Raw genomic sequence first — 19,808 nt, 5'->3', positions numbered from 1 at the left:
TGATATCTAATGCATGCCATTGGCACATCTATACAGTTTCCCATTGGATAAAAATTGTGTTTGAACTGACCCATTCTCCGAATTTCACCTGCTGGGAACCTATATATATATTAATCTACTGACACAGTGTTTCTCTAAGTAGCAACAAACTCACAACAGCATCGCAACTTTGATTTGTCCACAGAGACTGTGTGAGCCCTGTGGTGTATTTCACCGATGTGCATGTGTAGCTGCTGGAAATGATTGCTTATTTTACTTTTTTTATATTATATTGCATTGAATATTACCTTCCACTCCCGGGAATTTATTGTATTTAATAAATATTTAGCATATTAAATAATTTATTTTATGCTTCTGGTCTCGAACACTACAACAATCTATTTTCATATGGAGGCACAAGAGCCTGCAAGCATATCCTTTCTAAATTTGAGTCAATTCTTCTGGCAGCACCATATTCTTTAAGTGGTGGTTATAGAGACATTTTTATATTGCAATAATAATGTACACTATCTGGCAGCCTTGTTATTTACAAGTAGTTGCTAAGAAAGACTCATACACTGCACTTTCCAGTATTAATTTATTATCAGTACTCTGTGATTAATTATGTCCCAGTGAGGATTAATTATGTTTTTGTGTATAGATTACTATAGTTGGTTTTATAAATAAGTAATATCTATTTGTTAAACACATGAGAATATTAGTTGATTAAGGGGCCTATGTATCAAAGCTTGATGAGAGATAAAATTGTGAGAGATAAATCACCAACCAATCAGCTTCTAACTTACATTTTATAGGCTGTGTTTGAAAAATGACAGTTGGGAGCTGATTGGTTAATACTTTTTCTCTCACAATTTTATGTCTCATCAAGCTTTGATACACAGGCCCCTGATACTACTTTTACACCTAAATCCTGGGTCCGACCCGAGATTTGAGACACAGGCCCTGATTCAGAGCCGGACGCTCTGATAGAGCGCTCGCTCTGAATCAGGGCCGTCCTTCATTTGTAGAGCGGCCTCCTGGCCGCTCGTATAACTGTGGGTGACCACCCACAGCTATAGCGAGCGGCCAGGAAGATGGTCACGATGGTCAATACCATCGTGACCATCGGGCTTGCGACGAGACCCTTGTGGTAGGGTCTCGTTGCCTCAAGCCCTGGAGTGCTTTCGGCTCTATCAGAGCCGAAGGCACTCCCACTGACATCACTTGTGATGTTAGTGGGGCCGGCCCCAGACGGTAGGTGTTCCCCCCGGCATGCCCACCAAAGGGGGCCTGCTGTCACTAAACATCGACAGCACGCCTCCTTTGGTGCGAGACCCGGAGCGACGGTTTGCATGCGCACTGGGCCAACATCGACCCGCTTGCGAGCGCTCACGAGCGGGTCAGAATTAGACCCACAGTTCCAAAATGGGTCAGACCCAGGACAGACCTTTTCTAATACGGTGCCGATCTGGATTATTCCTGGATCGGTGCCATTCACACTGCACGTGGGTACAGTGGGGCACTTCACCTGGTGCTTGGAGATGACAAGCCGGAAGTCCCCATGCTGTAAACAAGACCCGGGTTGAATGACCTAGGGTGCCCGTTTACACTGCAGGGTTTCACAGGTTGTTCCCATGTAAAACCCTGCAAGTTACCTGGGTTGGATTGCCGGGTTACTCGACCTGGGAATACAACCCTGTCCCCTTTTACACTTAGGATCAACCTGGGCTAACCCTGCCATAACCCGGGTTTTAGCTCTGGTGTAAAAGGGGTATTAGTCACATAAGCAAATACTAACATTTAGCTCTGTGCATGCAGTGCAAGTGTAATGGTTACCAACTTCCATAAAAAAGCACCTTGTTTGCCCACGTACTGTAGCCAAATGTGTCATCCTTGGAAGGCCACATTTACCTCCTGCCCTGTCCTGTGACATCAATGTATACATTGTCTCTTTTAATGTATCAAATGTGTTGCTGATACTGCTGTGAGCAGTCTATCACTCACACTGTTTGATGGCCCTGCTGAAGGACTATTAGTCAGCTATTACTTGGAGTCACTCTCCTCCTGCTCCTAGCTTGTCTCTCTGTTAGTGTGCCAATTGTTTTCTTTTCATTATGAAACAGGAACTGTTTCAGCCTATATTTGAGTATTCCTCACCTGCGAATAATAAGATGTACACCCAACAATATGCAAGTGCAATTGAAAATGACCTGCTCGCCTGTTCTCATGACACCAGGATTCTGTGTTCTGAACACAAAGGGCGGAATTCAATTGTATTCAAGGCCCGCATCTCCCGTCTAAAGTGACAGGAGATCGCGGGCCGCTATACAATTGTCCAAGATGTTTGCGCTGATCGCGCCCATAGAGGTCAGGTTTAGCCGCGTATAGCAGCTAAACCCGACCAAAGTGCTGAGCGCGATCGCGAAAAGTGATGTTTGGGCGCTCAAACATGTCACTTTTCGCACATTTCAGCTCTCATCCCCCTGGGGCTGTGAGCCAAAATTTAGCACTTGACAGCTTATCGTGCCCGACAGGAACAAGAATTGAATAGCTCCGTCGGGCGCGATAGCGGCTATAAAGAATTGAATTCCGCCCAAAGTATGCTCCTTTCTGGCTCCATCTTGCTGGTGTCCTGGGTGTTCATACCTGCCAACCTCTTGAGCTGAAATTGCACCCCTGACCAAAATTGGCAGTTTCTTTCACTCATCACTTGCATTTTACTTTTTAGGCATTGGCAACATAACACCAGCAGAACTCAGTGGTACATTGTTTTACAAATATTTCACGTTCTACTGACAGGTTGGAACAACAAAGTTCAGCTATGGGAGGTGATAGTAGTAATAGTAGTAGGCTGAACACAATTCAAATGGATCTAGAAAAACCTTTATATTAATAAGTAGTTTTCTTTACTGTGCATTGATATTATATGATTACCTTTCAAATACTGAATGTTCATTGTAAAGCCACTGTACTCGGTATCTTCAAAAAATTTGAGTTAGAAATTATGCAACAGATGTAAATAACAATGCTGGACTGAGAGGTTTCATTAATACCTCTTTTACACCAGAGCTAAAACCCGGGTTATTGCAGGGTTAACCCTGGTTGCTTCTAGGTGTAAAAGGGTCCAGGGTTGAATTCCCGAGTTGAATAATATAACCCAGGTAACTTGCAGGGTTTAACACGGGAATGACCAATGAAACCCTGCAGTGTAAACGGGTAACCTAGGTCATCCGACCCAGGTCCTGTTTACAGCATGGGTACCTCCTGGTTTCTTACCGCTTGGCGATGATGTCATCTCCAAGCGCTGGGAGAAGTGTTCCACTGCACCCATGTGAAGTGTGAATGGGGCCGATCAGGGAACAACCCGGATCGGTGCCGTAGTGTAAAAAGGGTATGTCCAGGGTCTCGTGTCAGACCCTGTACTTAGGTGGAAAAGCAGTATTAGCAAACATTGCCCTTTGTCTAACGTGAAACTGTGCCTTTACCTCAACCATTTTGTGTTATCAGGACAACTCAGCAATTTTGGCTGGAAGATGAGCATGGATAGAGTCTATATCGTAACACCACAGTAAGTTGGTAATTATTCCCTGGTGGGCTAAGAGACAGTGGAGCCTAATGCCCAGTGCATGGCACAAATTACTAACTGGTCCCTCAGGCCTAGTTGCCTGCCAATGTGTTTATACTATGGTTGCCTAAAAGTCTCATAGACTTAGTAGTCTAGGTGGAGAAGATAGGCCTAATGCGAATCTCCACATAATGCAACCAGGTCTAAAGAATCAGTGCTCCAGGGGCCTAGGGCCCAAAGTATGGAAGACACCTTGACCATGGGGTTTTCTTTCATTCTCTTGGCGATGCTTTTCTTCTAATATAATAATTAAATACATATTTTGTCGTGTGTGTCCATATAAATCATGAACAAGCGGCACTCCTCCGACTTTTTATAAATAGTAAAACAGTTGTTTTATTGCTGACGTTTCAAGACCTTTAAGGTCTTGTCATCAGGGTATAAAAGTATACAAACATAAGGTGCTTACCTTAAGTAGACATGTACAAACAAGGTGATCCAATGTGCATCCTCCGGTCCTCCTCGAGAAGGGTGTCGCGAGATTTATGATATCACGGGACGTCGCGCTGGACCGCGCGACATGAACAGGGGTAACTAAGGAAACCACAGATGCCAGGACTACAAAGGAGATGGAAAGTCAAAAGACCTGAGCCAGAACATCCAACGCGGCACGCTGCAGGAGAGGGGAGAGGAGTGTACAAAAATAGTATGTCAGGCAGTACAGCAATAGTATCGCATATGTAATCAGTGTAAGTGTATGAATCAAGCAAAAAGTGAATACATGGATCTTACATCTGAAAATATCACATAAATAAATATGTAAAATAAAAAAGTAAAGAAATGAAAATAGACTATATACAGAACATATAAGTAAATATATAGTGGAGAACTGGCAGCTTCTACTTTAAATATTAGCAAAAGGGAAATATATAATGACAAATATTGGTTGTTACATAAGCCATAAATATGGAAACAATGTAGAGTTACATGAGAGTATTCCAAGAAATTTTGTCATTTAGTCCTCTTGGATTATTGGTATCCAAGAGGTGGATCCATCTCGCCTCAATCTGCAACAACCTTTTTGCCCGATCACCGCCCCTAGATGACACTGGAACATGGTCTATGATTTTATATCTCAAACATGCAAGTGGATGACGGGCATCTTTAAAGTGTCGGGCTACAGGTTGGTCCGATTCCTTACCCATTAATGTTGCTCTGATGGAGGAATGGTGCATCATGTTGTATGTATGTATATATATATATATATATATATATATATATATTATACATACACAATCCCAAATCATCAGGTAACAGTTCAGGCAGCACAAAAGGAACTGCATGCCCGCCACACTGGCAGGCATGCTGGCATGCAGTTCCTTTTGTGCTGTGATTTGTCATTATGATCCAGAATCCAAACAACAGGCCAGTGTATGGAAACATTTCTGCTTTTTCCAAGTTTAACACAAAAATCAATCACACATCTCTGACGTAATCTCACAGACATGTCTTCCTCATCCGCCATGACGAAACGTACAAAGATCTTCCACTTCCTGTGACCAAGCAAAGAGCTTTACAATAACCAGCATAGTGTTGCCAGGTCTACCTATAGGACAAAAAAACAGGTGCAGTCTCATTACTTTTCAATCAGCCCTTGTACCCTTGTATATATATACATATATATATATATATATCAGCCACAATGGTCCGGCACTCATATAAAAAGTAACTGGGCCCAGTGCCTCCACAGGAATAGATAAATGCAATAACACGGGTGCTGCACTCAGGGCTATATAAATGTCCAGAAAATACAACACTGCAAGTTGTTCACAACGTTTCATTCATTTATATGATTTTCATCAGGTAATCTGATTTACCTGACGAAAATCATATATATGAATGAAACGTTGTAAACAACTTGAAGTGTTGTATTTTCTGGATGTTTATATAGCCCTGAGTGCCGCACCCATGCTATTGCATTTATAAAAATATATATATATATATATATATATTGAACTAGTTTCTGAACTATTATATATTATAATATATATTTTAGAATGTTCCTAGTAACTGTTTATTTAAATCAACTTATTTCTTTTTTTCTATTTCCCCTTCAATTTTGAGTTGTTATTCAGCTGCAGATCCACTAATTAATCCAGACCCAGCTGTGCTTTAAGTGAGCCCATCACAATACATTACCATTGCCTAATTCATTGGAGCATCAACTATATGCCATGCTAGCTATTTATTTTAGAAATGTTTCTGTATTTGTCCCATCTATTTGCCATTTTATGTAGATGAGGGGGAGGAGATACAGTATGTATTCTGTTATTGAAGACACAAATGTTACTCCTAGCACTGTGGTGACAATTACTGTACATACAAATACGTAGCTGCGTAGACGTCATATTACAATAGGGTGAACTACTTTTTAGTACAGTGATCTCTATTTTTTATAATGTGTTTCCTTATTTGTTGGTTTATAAGGTGCCATAAAGCCGAACCAAAGGAAAACAGAGCATGCTGTACATAAAGTAAGAAATTGAAAAGTGTACATAAAACAGGAAAAAGAAAAGGAAAGAGCTTACAATCTAATGAAAAAGAGAAGTTGAGGCAAAAGAAGAGAGTGTGGCTAATGGTGCAGACATCAGCAAGGATGTACCAATGGCTCTAGGAAATGGGATTTTCATACAGCATTTAAATATATGAAGGCGTGGGTAGAGTCAGACTTGGTGAGGAATAAAGAATACTATAGTTGGGTAGTGACTTGGGGGAAATCTTGTAGGAGGGCATGACAGGTGATTAACAGAGAACAGGAAAGGCACAGAGGTTAGAGTGAGAAGTGAGGTTTTAGATGTATGAAGGCTTTCTAGAGGATCTCTGAGGATTCGGAGAGTCTGGTAGGGAACAGAAGAGTGTTGCGGCATTTGTGGAGTGGTGACAGAGGTAGATCAGTCTTTCTGCAGCATTTAGTATGTATGAAATCAGGAACACATGGTTGAGGGGAATTCCAGCTAGTAAATGGTTGACATAATCCACTTGAGCACTGGAACTGATAGCTTGGATTGGGCGTCTACAGTAGTTCCACTTCGTCCAATAAAAAGTTAAATAAGTAAAATATTAACACTTATTTAACACCATAGATGAAAAAACATTAATGTGAAATTTGCATTAGAAAATAATATTTTATTAAAAAAAACAACAACATTTTTTTCTGTAAGTTACCTCTGCAATAAGAGGATCACTGCCATGATTCTTATTATTTATGTGGTGGTAATACTTTAATAGATATGGTGAAGCCCTATCTCAGCACAAACAGGTTATGTCAGTTTCATAAATATACACCACTGTAATAGCGCATATCCACTACACGATAAATTGGACGTTCTGAACTATAACTATATTGTTATCATTCATCGTCCACAATATCGTACAGTGGATATGCGGCAATGACCAGCAATGCGCTCTCCCACTAGTCGTTGACAATGACTCATCGCCCGAACCTGCAGTCCAAGCTGACGATATCGTCAGGTTGTGCAGGTTCAGGGATGAGGGAGGGTGACATCACTGAATGATATCGTGAATTATATCGTTCAGTGTGTGTGCTCAATGTCGGGAATGACATTAAGCACATCAATTCCGGGGATACACTAGAAGATATCGTTCATCGAGCATATCGTCTAGTGGATAGGAGCCTGAAGACAACCAGAATGTGAGAACATGTTTAGGTTCAGCTAAGAAACAGTAAATTGCTTCTGGAAATTGTATCTGAATACTGACAACTAGAATCTACTCTTTTTCCATTTGTTTGCTAGGCAAATTTTTGTTAAATATTTGGAAGAATTCCTTTTGATTGTATGTGATGCATTGAGAGGTCCACATCAATTCTTAAATATACATGAACTACTAGTCATGGAGCTGCACAACTAATATACCACCTGAAGAAGTCATGTGCTTGCAACGAAATGTGTTAGCCATGCTTACTCAAAATACCTAATGGCATAGCTTTCAGATAGGGAATAGATTACCGTGTATGGTGGAGTGCAAAACTGGTCCGTGCATATAGGCTAGTATTTAACACTACCACAATGTTGTATTGTGCACTGTAGATTATAGTGATATTGCCTTGTAGATGAAGTATTATGCAATATATGTTAAATAAATCTAACCCAGGGGGATCCTACGCGTGCACAGACCCAGGAGCACGAGGCAGCCGCATCTCTGCCCGCTGCAACACCCGGACGCCCGACACACACCCGCCTGCCCCCGCCATGTCCTGGGACGATTATGTAAAGAGCTTAGTGGGTCCCGACTGCCAGGACGCCGCCATCTACGGCCAGAATCCGCCCTGCCCATGGGCCACCCACCCGGGTAGCAAGTGCTCCCAGATCACGGCAGCAGAGATCAAGACTTTGCTTTCTGAAGACCGGAGTACGCTCTTCATAAATGGGGTCACCCTTGGCAACCAAAAGTGCGGTGTGATCAGAGACTCCTTATTTTTACCAGACTCTCACATGATGGATCTTAGGACGAAGGGGCCCACGGTTAACATAGCCATATGCAAAACCAATTCAGCTCTTATCTTTGCGATGGGCCGAGAAGGAGTCTATGGGGGAACAATCCATACTAAAACGCATGACTTGGGGAAATACCTAAGAGATCAAAATATCTGATTCCCCCCACCCCGATCCTTCACCTGTTCCAGCTGCCAACATTGGACCAACCCACTGATTAATTTCCCCCCGTTATGCCTTTTTTGTTTTTTGATCACTTGTTGCTGCCCCTGGTCACCAGAATGAACCCAAAATTTTTTTTCAAGAAGCAATTTATATCTGATTTAAGAATAAAAAAAATCTCAAAAAAAAAATAAATCTAACCCATAAAAGCACTGTCAGTTCTTTACACCTTGCACACATGCACCTAAAACTGGCACCAGAATTCCAGGACTATTGAGGACAAACAGGGCCAGATTGGCCATCTGGCACTTTTAGCATTTGTCAGAATGGCCGATGGTCTCAGGGCCGGTTCGAGGAGGGCAGAAGTAACCCAATGTTGCCGGATACAGTGTATTAGCTTAGGGAAGGGGTGGCTGCATTGGCCAAGGAAGAGAGGGGGGTGTGCCGCGAGGCCAGGCCCCCATTACTCATGGCATGCCCCCCTTGAAACTAAACCACTCCCCCTTTGCATGCACGCACAGGATGGACTGCCAGGGCTGATGTACAGCCCCAGTTCGTCACTGAGGACAAGCAAACATTAACAACAAAATGGTGAGTAACAACCACCTCAACCAAAGTCTGCTTAATAGCATTCTTGACAAATGTTCAAAGTATGCCATATATATTTTTGGAGATCCTGAGGTCAGCTTGGGGAATCTGATCTGTACTGCATTGGGAAACATAATCCATCTGTGGATTTTTCTCTACACATTTTGTAGTTTTGGTTGTGGATAACAGGCAAATTGCTATACACTGGAATTTTTCTTTGTACATAGGATTAACATACTGTAGATGAACACTGACACAATTCAGGAGGAGCAAACTGAGAAACGCTCCTGTGCATAATTTCGACCATAAGAAACTACCTTTTATATTTATGCTTTTCACATAAATTTTATTCACAAATTGTTTTTATTTTGATGTTTTTATTATGTATTTTAAGTTTTTTTCATTCTTGTTTTTGCTTTGCTTTGTTTCAATTCAAAATAATGAAATCACACTTAGTGGCATATTCAATTAGCCGCTGGAGTTCACCCGCGACTAATTGCCGGCCAATAGTCCAGTGGCGTGGGAATAGCTATTCAAGTAAATAGCTTTTCCCCTGGGTCATTAAATCGGGACTCGTGCATGTAAACACACTGATTCCGCAAAAACTGCGGAATCAGTATGTTTTTCCCTCGGGGCGAGGCCGAATAGGCAGTTTTTACTTGGATTTTACCTCGCACCTCCATGAGGTGCGAGGTAAAGTCCGACTGCGGGGACTCACACGTGGTGTCTTGGGGACTGCCGCATGAGGAATCCCCCCTAATTGAATCGGCTCAGCGCGGCAATATTTGCCAACTGTCATACTTGCCAACTTTAAATGTCTCCCCTCTTTGACATTGCTAGGAGGGGAGATGCAGATGATAACTGAAATAGCATAATGCATCAAAATGCGGATCCCAGAAGAGGATCGGGCCCAAGATGATGCAATACTCAGAGTTTGTCATTGCACTTCCTCATCCTGCCCATTTCAATATGAAGTGGGGGTGATGTGGGAAATTTACAATCTGTTCAGGAGTCCCTGGTACTTCCCAAAAATTCTGGAGTCTGACAGACTTTCCAAGTAAGTATATTATTAGTGTAACTGATGAACAGACAACACGGTTGGCTTGAACAGTCCATGAAATGTTGCCATTATGCTAAAAAGTTATGCATTTTTTTAAAACAATAATTATTTTGTTAATATCCTTTACAAGTGTACTTCAGTGTCTTTAATGCATACTTGGTGTAAAAGTTCTTTCAACTATTGTGCCATTTACATTTTAGTCTGGCTTTTATGCAGTCAGTTTGTTGACACCAGAATGTCGACATGGTCTATCAGCATTTAGGATATCGACATAAACAGAATGTTGACATTCACAATGTCAACACTGAGAAAACGCTGACATTATCCGAATGTCGACACACCATTATATGGTTAGGGTTAGGCAACAATTAGGGTTAGGCTACAATTAGGGTTAGATTAGGGTCAGGGAAAGATTAGGGATAGGCTGATGTGAGGATCAGGGTTAAGGTGCGTACACACTAGACTATGTGCTCATGATGCGTTATCGTTAACGATTTCCCTTGAACTCTCCCCGGCAGCTCCCCAGCACGCCAAGACTCAGTATGGATATAAAAAGTGTCCAATCTGAGCAACAATCTATCGTGCATCCTAAACTATTTCGTGCGTCATTTACAAGATTGGCAGCTCTTGCCTGCTGTAGGCAAGATCTGAAGATGCGACGTATGACCCACAGTAGACTGTCATGATTTGAGCATATTTTGCACGTTTTGTCTTTCCGATTAGTTGAAATCGGGCGAATCGTACAAAATATCATCTAGTGTGTACTCACATTTAGGTTTAGATTAGGAGTGAATGCAAAATCCCATTGTCGATATGCCATCTGTCGACATTCTGGCAATATCAACATTATGTCAGTGTTGGCATTGTGGATGTTGGCATTTGGCATGTCAACATTCCATCGGCAATGTCGGCAATCAGAACATATTGACATTATTCTGTCGACATTATGAATTTTGACATTATGCTCTTGACATGTTGAATGTCGACTTTTTGAATATAGACAAAATATCCCACCACCATCCAACCGTTTTTATTATGTTTCGCATGTACTGTATTGTTAATTTTATTCTGTTGCTGTGAGAATCATGTATTTCAAGCATATAATTTCAAATATGCAGAGGTTTTCTATGTTTTATCCAACATTCACATAAGAAATTTAAATTCAGATCATGTTATATATGGTATATTTATGTAATCTTTAAATGAAATCTTAATTTATAACAACATTAATATTACTTCCAAGACATGAATGCTTCATACAGTACTTTAGGTATCAATTTTTTTCCTGGTTGTACATATATTGATAGTGCTGTTACTGGAGAAACTGCTCAAGAAAGTGGCTATTGTTTTATGGTGATAATTATATTATTCATGGTGATGATTTTGGCATGCTGCTAACCATGTGTGGCTGTTGTGGTTGTCTGTTCTACATTATCTTTTAGTCTGTAATGAATTTAGGAGGGAAACATTTACATTTAACATCTAAACAGAATGATTGACAGCTACTGTAATTTTCTTGCCTTAAGCAAACTGTGAATCATTCATGAACCAAACACAGTCCAGTTATCTCATGTTTACAGTCTTCTAATTCTCCAAAAGATGCAAGATAGTCCTAATATTTTGTTTTCTGTCATAATCAGCAAACTATTCACTCATCTCCCTACACGTAAGTAGTAAGAATAATGTGTATATTGAATGCAGTGACACCCTGCAGAGTATACTATATTTATTTGCATCTTTTTTCCATAATGCACATCATCATTGATACAAAGTGAACTCAACATCTATGTATATAGAAACTATTTTGTGGCATGACTAATATTGGAAAGAATGTACTGTAATCTGTCATTTAACAGTACTGAGACATTCAACAAAGGATCAGTTAACTGCACAGTCTACTACAAAAAACTGTCTCAACTGTGTATGGGGGACAAGCCTGCTATACAGTAAGTGGGGCTCTTTGTGTTTAAAATGTTGTTTCTTTTGGTCTGTTGATATATACAGTTTAGAAAGAAGGCTAGTGCCATAATCTGTAATTAACATCATTTCTACAATGTAACATGACACTAGTAAAACTGTACATGGATACAGAAATAATATAAGGTACCTTTTGTGAGGCTTCAACTGCACATATGTTTGTTCTAATAGTGTAAAACAGCTTCATACTGTACTGATGTTTAGAGGTCTTTTACACTTTAAAGTAACTTTTTGTAGTATCATATTTGAATTTGTTCAAAATAGGAATAAAGGGGTGCTCTACTATAATGTCGCTGTTTTAAACATACCAGTTCCCAATACCAGGACTTGTGGGTGATGAAGAGTCATATGCATTACAAGCACATTTGACAAACTGTGGATTTGGACACACATGTAAATATGCATGTTTGCACCAAGTCCGCACTGATGATGATGAGTAGCAAACCAAGCATACTGTACATATAGGGATGGGCAGACTGCAAAGATGCATACAATTCTGCATATGGGCGAATATACTCATTAATGTCCATGCATGCAGTGTGAGAGTATACTGTATACGCTCTAACGTGGTTTTAATCTTTGTATAACAGTTTTCATTTTTCTGTCATTCATTGAGGTTTTCTTTATGTTTCTTAAATATTGTTTTTAATAGAATTGTTGATCTAAATATGTTTAAAATAATTGAAGGTTATTGACAGGGTAGTCCCCAGAAATCTATAATAGGTGCTAGTGTGTTGCTCAGTAGTATTGTTACTTTTGGGATGCCCAACCATCTCTATGGGTACTCCATCCAATCCATTCAAGCATTGATGCAATTGTCTGAATATTGTTCTTTCAAATGTCACCCCAGATCTAGGTGAGGATATTATCGTGTATTATCATGAACTTGGTATGAGTAGATTGATCATGCCTCCCAGCATCTCCCTATATCTATAGGGACAGCAGCATGCATTGCTGCACACGAGAAGAGGGCCATGGACACACAGAGCAGTGGTGGATGGGGCTTACTTTCCCAACAAGCACATTGCAGTCTCAGTTAGAAAGGTGGGACAGAGACCTTGATTCTGAACTGTTCCACTGAAATCAGGACAGTTGATAGATATGAATTGTTGTACATACTAATGAACTTGTGATTGAGAAGCAAGTAAAGTACAAACTATACAATTCTCCAATGCAATTACAGATTATACTGTAGGTCAAATTGTAACGGAACAAAGTCATAATTTGGGACCTGATTCAGCAAGGAACATAGTTACAAATACACACCGTTTCAGGGGCGTGCATAAATGATCTACTGCGGCAGCCTACGCAGCCTGAGGTATCAGAGCGTGCGTGACTGTTAGCAATTTCTGAGTAAGGTCAGGGCTTGTGCAAATGTGCATGAGGCTGTGATAGTACTCGATTGTACTGATGGTTTAGCTATTCTGCTAAGTATTACAGATGCGTGTACGGTACAGTGGGCATTCCAGTGCACTGCTGCGAGGGCATTGCGATCACAATGTATTAGCATGGATTAGCTTACTATCGCAGTTGAACTGCATACGTAATCGCAGCAGCGATCGCAATAGCGATCAAAGCTGAATCAGGCCCTTGTTCTTTTATATAAGCACTTAGAACTTATATGATTTAAATTTGCACTGTCACTCACTCAATCAACTTTAATCTCCTTTAATTTTCCATGCAGCCATTTTCTGGTGCTTTCCTAGTTCAGTATTACCATCATCATGTCAATGCTGTTAGACACACCAAAATGCTGGTGGAAGGAGGAGAGGGGCTTTGAGCATTTCTATTGCAAATTGAATCTGCTGATTGCAACCTGTGATTGGTCCTCCAGCTTGCCTCCCCTCCCAAGTTTTCATCTTGAGCTATGATAAGACCTAGGGGTAAATTTACGAAAGTGAGAGTTTTTAGAAGTGCATTTTAGAAGAGATGTGGCCCATAGCAACCAATCAGATTCTACTTAACATTTAACTAGCACCTTCTATAAGATAATAGCTAGAATCTGATTGGTTGCTGTGGGCAACATCTCTTCTAAAACTCACTTCTAAAAACTCTCACTTTAGTAAATGTACCCCCTAAAGTGAGTCCAAGTAAACATAAGGCCATTGCAGTGAAGCAGGTTTTAGATAATGTAAAGTGAAGGTTGGTAAAATGTACCCAGTGCATGGTAGTGCGGCTTTATATAATGATGCAAGACATAAACTTTTGATTAGATGAGTTTCCTACAGAAAATATAGATATCTTTGCAATGTGTCATTCCTAAAATATATTTTTTTAGCCAGACCCAGTTTTACAGGAAATCTTCATAACATTTCCACCTAAGGTAATGTAAAATAATCAGATGAAGCGGATACTGCGATGCTGGCATCTTTTTCTCCCAGTATCTCTTTGATCATATCTGATTCACTAATGAAGCCATTACAGCTGAATGGAAATAATGCTGAGACATTGCTTTACGTGCAGTTATTTTGTATTAAAAGGGATATTTAAGAAATGTAATCCAATTTTTTAAGCCAAATAATTAGCTAATACAAATTGCCTCAAATTATTCTATATTTCAATATGACCCAATGAAGCTCAGTTAACCACATTACCCATATTAGTTTGATTACAGTTCCAATTTGATGCTTAGATTGCAAGCTCCTATGAGCATCATACTTTTCATCCTTTCCTATTAGTTTGCTTTAGTGTGCGTATCAATCTCTCATAAATTGTACAGTGCAACATAAATTGTGGGAAGTTTATACATTTTGTATAATAATAATAGTGCACAGGTCTGATTTACATGAGGATAACATTATGCATAATATAGGACAGAAGACTGATCGTGTTATTCTGGCTATGGTCCGTCATGCACCAGGCATATATTGTGGCTGTCACACGTACTGTTTCACCTCCATTTACATGTGCTGCCTTCACAGATGGGTAAACTCATTGGAGCTAGGAAGCCGTGAATTGTCCATGTGAAAATATCCTAATGCTTTTAAAAGCTGCCAGTACAAATAGGGAAGGACATTTATGTACAGAGGAAGCTGAACCAATGGTGATATGGAGAACTATTCACAGAATAAGCAATCATTTTTAACTTAAGCTAGTCATGTCCCTCTGCGTCAGATTCATCAGAGATAATACCTATCAATTACTGACTGAATAATTGAATAAGAGCTCTAATTAATTACATTGACAATGCGTGTTTAATTGGATTTGCTTCTATGAAAAATCACTATTATTATTAACACTTGAGTTTGTGTATTACAGGCAATGTGACAAAACATAAAATGCAGAAGGATTGAGGGGATAAGCATAATATAACTCCTAACATTTGAAAATTACAAATCCGTACAAAATATATACTCTGATTCACTTCAACCCCACCATGATCTATGCAGAACCCTCCGCTATCCACATAAAACCATCTAAAGAGGAGGGGTAAGAAGATACCCATAGCAACAAGACTCTAGCTATCACTTTATAGAATGTATTAGATAAATGAAGGCTAGAAGCTGTATGGTTGCTCTGTGAAATTTCTCAACTTGTCCTCTTTAGAAAGTTTGATTTACCCTTCCCCCCTCTTAGGGTATAAATGCACATTGCAAAACATGGTTAAGAATTTACAGCTAAGACAAATACAGTATTTTCATGGTAGATGCCACATAAGATTACACCACGGAAAGCAGTTTATCAGTAGTTCCTGGGTTAGCGAACAATATAGGCAGAACAGGCATTGCCGGCTGCCATAGACAAATGTAGGTAGGGGCCCTACAAATGTTGTTGTTGCCTCTTTTGTGCACAGAGCAAGGGTCTGGTGAGAGTGAGGGCATCAGAGAGGGGTACATTCTTCATAGCAGTTGCACCTCCTGTAGTTCTGCTACTGGTCATCAAGTTTAATTTCATATATACATTTGGTTAAGTACTGTATAGCCACAGCCATAGGTTTATCATAAGTCCTTATAATACAAAAACCTATACTATGTACTGTATGTACAACTAATAAATAACAGAGGATGTAAAGTGTCCAAAGAAAAATGTTCTAAAGAATGGTTGTTTTTCTTTCCTATTAGCTTATAAAAGCACTCTCACTAAGCTACAGTAAGGAAACAAACTTGATCTACATATTCATGGAACCAGCTGTTTTAGAAATAAGGATCTGCATAAAATATGTGCTCTAACAGATGTATAAATCCTTTTAGAAGGCTAATTTTTCTGCATCTTTAGTTATCATAGTAACTCTGTATCATACATTTATAAATATCTTTCTAATTTCTAACATTGGTGTAATAATTGAAACATAAACAGTTTAATGTATAGGTAACTATGTGATTGCCAATCAGTTGAAATGGCTGCAAATGATCATAACCAAAATTATTAAAATAAAATAAATTGTTGCAGTCCCAAATAAATAACTCCCTAACTTGACACTCTAAGGGGGAAATGTATCAAACATTTTAAAGAGTAGAGAAGTGGGAAAGTGGCAAAGTAGCTCATAGCAACCAGTAGCTACAGTAGCATTTATCAAGTACATTATGTAAAATGATAGAAGCTGATTGGTGGCTGTGGGAGACTCTTCCACTCTTTAGAAGATTTGTTACCCCTTAGCCTTTTATAGAACATTATTATATCGACTTTCAGGTGTATAAAACTGTTTAAAGTTGAACATGACTGTACAGGGTTTCAGGAGATCTCTTATCAATCAAAAGTAGAGTTATGCTTACAGGGAAATAAATAGCTCACATGACCTGTCTCTGAGATGAAAGGGAAGACTACTTTAGATGCAAAGTCTATTTGTTTTGTATGTAAATTAATTAATTTGTGCAGTCTAAGATGTGTATACTAATAGGCTTTTGGTACATTAGTAAGTTTTAAATAAATAAATAAATAAATAACTATGGGAAAATATGATTGACATGTAGGCGACTAATTTGCAACAAGAATGCTAGTCCATAAAAAGTGGCTTCTAATTCAATAAAAGAACCTTTTGAACATATAAAGTGCTAGTGCAAAAAGGCTGTCTTTATAAATTAGTAAAATATACAAACAATATTTGATAAATACAGTGGTTAAAAAATAAAGTGCAATAGTGAAATTGATAAAATATAATTTATTCTATATATAAAAAATAAGACTAAGAATCAATTGGATACACAAAAGGTAATAATCACATAGAAAGACAATACATAATTCAATATAATGTGGACATAATGCAAATAAATAGTTAAAAGGAGTAAATAGATAGGACAAAGGTATAAGCTTATCTGTGTGATAAAGGAATCAAGGTTCATTGTTACTGATGAAAATGTTGGCGTACAACAAGTTAATTATTACTTGAGAAGCTATACTGGAGGGACAGTATATGCGTGATATCTTAAGTTGTCACTGTGTATTCTCTTACGCACTGCTAGAATTTTCTTTTTAATCCACCATGTGCTGAATCTTCACATATGCTGGTCACAGTAAAGTTTATCTCATGTTTGTCTGATGCTTGAACAAAAAATAGTAGATTCTGGTACAAACACAGCCCATTAGAAGGAAACTGTACAAACTGAAGGTGTAAAGCCACGCATCCACTAGGCGATTAAAATGAGCGATTGAACGATAACGACATCATTATCGTTCAATCGTTCATTAATCGTTCACAAATCGGGCATAAAAATGTCAAAAATGACCAGCAATGCGCGCTCCCGCTGGTCGTTTTCGACATCAATCATCGCCTGAACATGCTGGTCAATCTGCCGATAACGACAGATTGAGCATGTTCAGGGATGAGGGAGGATGCCTGCACTGAACAACATATCATTCAGTGTAGGCACTTCACATTATAATGAACGACTGTACGATTACAATATTGTAATCGTACTGTCGTTCCTCTATCTGCTAGTGGATACGCACCTTTACCCAGAGATTACTTGTGAGAGGTTATTACTACAGACAGACCAATTGTTACTAGCAAAGAATAGTATTAGAAAAACAGACAGGCATGAGCAACCCTAAGCTAGTTAGTTGAAGATAACCAGCTATTTCATATACAATATAAAACTATTATAAAGGCCATACAGGATGCCATAATAAAGCTGCATGAAAATTCCGGTTTAAATAGAAACCTGTATTTACTGAGAAATCTATACTAAATGATACTTTGTGAAAGAAAGAACATGTGCAAAGTACCGCCAATCCATTTAATATGTGAGGACATAAAGTGCAAGTGGTAGTCATAATTTTGTGCATGACAAATTAAAACTTTTTAATATTTAACCAAATACATTAAAACAATACAATTCAAGCTTATGTAAATGCATACAAATTAGAACAGTCTTAACAGTGAATTATCTTATAAGTATAACCTAGCAACTCAGTCCAGCGTTTATTTTAGATAGAGCAATATTCAGCTGTGCATTGAACTATCCAGTATATGTTAATATTGGGTAGTCCCTTAGGTTAAGGGGGGACCCCACACCATGTTTTTCCCCTATTTTCCAATACCAGCCCAGGCTTAAAAATAAATAACCGTTTATTGACTTTTAGACATAACAAAGCCTGCACAGATGCATTGCTTCAGTCAAACAAGCCTGCCACAGGCAGGTCTATTTTATTTACTATTCTGCTGCAATGTTTGTGCAGGTTCTATTGGTTTAAGAAACCCGATGGTTAGTAAATCCAGGGTTTTTATTTTTGCCTATGTTAAAATATCGACGTTCAATTCAATGGTCTATTGCAAGCTAAAGTCAGATTTTTCGCAATTTTCTATTGGATTTGCATTTAGTAAATCTATGAATTGTACAATCAACAGAAAATCGCATTAAAAAAAACAACATTGATGCTTAGTAAATTTACACCTCTGTGTTACTTTAGCTTTCTAGTGATTAGGTTAGCTACAGGTTGTATTATACCCAGTGGAGTAACTAGGGGGGGTCGGGCAGGGTGCGTGCCCTGGGCGCCGTTGGACCGGCGGTGCGGGGGGGCGCCGCCGGCCACGGTACCGGCCAGCCCGCCCTAGTTAGCCAGTGTAGCGCCGACCGCAATGAGTGCGGTCAGCGCTACACATTTACATTTACGTCCTGTGCTGCACGCCGGAGCCCATTCCCTCCCCCTGAGCGCTTGCCCAGTAGCGCCAGGAGGCGGGCTCAGGCTGTGCATAACACACGCATCGCCGCCAGCGCTGGCGGCGATGCGTGTGTTAAACAGCAGCCAATGAGAGTCAGATAGACTCTCATTGACTGCTGCAGCACCCACTGCAAGAGCCGGACTTCCGTCCGGCTCCTGCAGTGGGTAATGGGGCTGACGTCATGACGTCATGACATCTGTCCCATAATGCTGAGCGCGCTAGCCCGGGCGGGAGCGGCATCGCGAGCAGGACCAGGACCAGGAGCAGAGATTCAGGTAAGTATATTGTTATATATATATATATATATTTTTTTTTTTTTAACCTATCTGCACAACGGGGGAGGGGGGTGGCTACTACTGGGTGGACCTCTACTGGGGGAGGGGTGGCTACTACTGGGTGGACCTCTACTGGGGGAGGGGTGGCTACTACTGGGGGGACCTCTAGTGGGGGAGAGGTGGCTACTACTGGGGGGACCTCTACTGGGGGAGGGGTGGCTACTACTGGGGGTGCCATTGGGAGGACCTACTCTACTGGGGACTACTACTTGGGGGGGAACTACCACTGGGGGCATTATAAAAGGGGCCTACTACTAGAGGCACTGCACTCAGGGGACCACTACTGGGGGCAATAATAGGAAGGGCCACTACAGGGGGCACTGGATAGGGGGGATCACTACAGGGTGCCTGCATAAGGGGACCACTACTGGGAAAACTGCATGGGGGGGACTACTGCTGGGGGCACTATATAAAGGGCACTGCATAGGGGGGGACTACTACTGGGGGCACCATATAAAGGGCACTGCATAAGGGGATACCACTACTGGGCACACTGCATTGTGGGGACTGCTACTGGGGGCACTGCATA

At 40.2% G+C, this 19,808-nt stretch overlaps 1 protein-coding gene and 1 pseudogene across 1 annotated transcript in view; both read left to right on the top strand.

Annotated features, from left to right (window-relative positions):
* The window catches only part of GRIN2A (glutamate ionotropic receptor NMDA type subunit 2A), a 718,378-nt gene that overhangs the window by 81,700 nt on the left and 616,870 nt on the right, over positions 1-19,808 (top strand). The window lies entirely within an intron of this gene.
* LOC148534557 (profilin-1 pseudogene) lies at positions 7,723-8,219 on the top strand (annotated as a pseudogene).

The sequence above is a fragment of the Taudactylus pleione genome, unplaced genomic scaffold (assembly GCF_031769625.1).
Source record: "Taudactylus pleione unplaced genomic scaffold, aTauple2 ptg000066l, whole genome shotgun sequence".
Lineage (NCBI taxonomy): Eukaryota > Metazoa > Chordata > Amphibia > Anura > Myobatrachidae > Taudactylus > Taudactylus pleione.
This window is presented reverse-complemented; position numbering and strand designations above follow the sequence as displayed.